Source organism: Echinops telfairi, unplaced genomic scaffold (assembly GCF_000313985.2).
Source record: "Echinops telfairi isolate 266 unplaced genomic scaffold, ASM31398v2 ScPeMD7_18;HRSCAF=68, whole genome shotgun sequence".
NCBI classification, from domain to species: domain Eukaryota; kingdom Metazoa; phylum Chordata; class Mammalia; order Afrosoricida; family Tenrecidae; genus Echinops; species Echinops telfairi.
Window position 1 is genome coordinate 1,131,553 of NW_022103915.1, and position 2,006 is coordinate 1,133,558.

The following is a 2,006-nucleotide window of genomic DNA, read 5'->3' on the forward strand; positions in this document are numbered from 1 at the left end:
ATCTTTTGATAGCCGGGCTCCATCAGCTTTCTTCACCACATTTGCTTATGCACCCGCTTTGTCTTCAGCGATTGTGTCAGGAAGGTGAGCATCATGGAATGCCAGTTTAATAGAACCAATATCAGAAGAGTTTTTAGAGCTAAAATTTTAATTACCAGTTTTAAGAAGTTTTATCTATTCCCATCAGAAATCTTACAATCACTGATAGATCCATGTTTTGTCATGTCACCTCACTAGGTCAGAAGGAAGATGTCCCTGCCACCCTAAGTTACTTGCCACTAAGTCCACAACCAGGCTGGAAAGAGCAGGGGGAACACAGGCTGAGTTCTGCTATTCTGAGGCTCACAGCTGAGTTTCTTCTGAGGGCAAGAGTATACGAAAATTAAAGCTGTAATTGTGTGCAAAAATCTACAAATCAAAAATGTTAACACAAATGACTTCCAGGATTTGGGTTATTTATGGTTCCTAAAGCTGTCAAAGGAATTAGGGTCAAAACATAATGGGAAGTCACCACCAAAGAGGCGGGGCTCCTGGAAAGCTTCAGGGCTACGTGACACAGATGAAACAGGCAAACTTTCCTCTAGTTCCTAAATGCCCCCCCCCCACTATCATGATCCCAATTCTACCTTACAAATCTGGCTAGACCAGAGGATGTACACTGGTACAGATAGGAACTGTAAACATGGAATCCAGGGCAGAGGGAATCCAGGAAGGAGAAGTCTAGCTAAGGACATGGGAAGTCATGGAGCTACCCTCTGAAAGCCTTCTGATTATATCTGACACATATACACATTACAGCCCAATCCACAGAATACTGACGGCATTCTTATTAGAGCCTCGATGAGATGGCCTGACACAGTGGCTGCAGCAATGGACTAAAACATAACAATTGTGGAGGATGGCGCAAGACCAGGCTGTGTTTCATTATGCTGCATGTAGGGTCAGGGTCACTGGGAGTCAGAACTGACTCAGCAGTACCTAACAACAAGCACCTTCTATATACCAAGCCCTGTGCTAAGTACCCCAGTACACTCTCATTAAATCCTCACTTTGTGAAGCAGGTGATGCCACTCCCATTGTACACATGCACAAACTGACGACTCATGCATGTCCAAGGGCTTGCTTACAGTCACAGGGAGCCGGCCATGGCAGAGTTGGGATTGGTGTCCAGCCTGTCAGACCCAGTCCTGGCATTGTACCTCAGGGCTCCAGATATGCACAACCAGGTGCCTACTTCATCTCCTAGCTGTCCACAGGTAACTCAAACTCAACATGCTCAAAACTAAAGTCAAAGAGGTAGGTTTGTTTTCTAAAGGAATAGTTAAAATTCAAAAAAGGCCCTAATTCAAGAAAGGACCTACCTAAGAACCTAAACCTTCACATAAGTCATCAGTTAGATGCCCTGCCTCAGTAAACTCTGACCAGTGTGCAAGCCAGAAACCCCAGGTGCATTCTCTGGTACTTGGGCTGGGAGCCAGGCAGAAAATTACATAGAAGACCAGCACCTGATGAGTGCTTTGGATGAAATAGACTAGGAGATGGAAAGACGGCAAGAGGATGACTTCTTTAGCTCTAGTTGGGAGGTAACATCTGAGCAGAGCCCAGATGAGAAACTGCCTATCACTATAAGAAACAGGAGCAAAGAGGAGAACGGCAAACACTCCAAGCCCCAAGGTGTCCACCAAAAAAGCAAACACCAAATCTGTTGTCATGGCTTTCAACCTAAATGCAAGCATGCCCACAGGAAAGTACAAGAAAGCCTCAGGCGTGAGGCAGGGGCCAGCAGGAGGTGCCTCTGAGCCCCAACAGAGTCTGTACTTGACTGTGGTTGTCCTCTGATCCACAGAAGGGAGTCATGCCATGCTTAAAGACCCTTCGGCAGCAATGAATCTGTTCATTCAACGAATACTGAGCATCGACCTCAAACCTGCATTCTGTGTGCCTGAAGCTAAAAAGGAGACAAGGGCAGTTATTAGATGACCAATAACAGAAGGCTTTGCAATTCT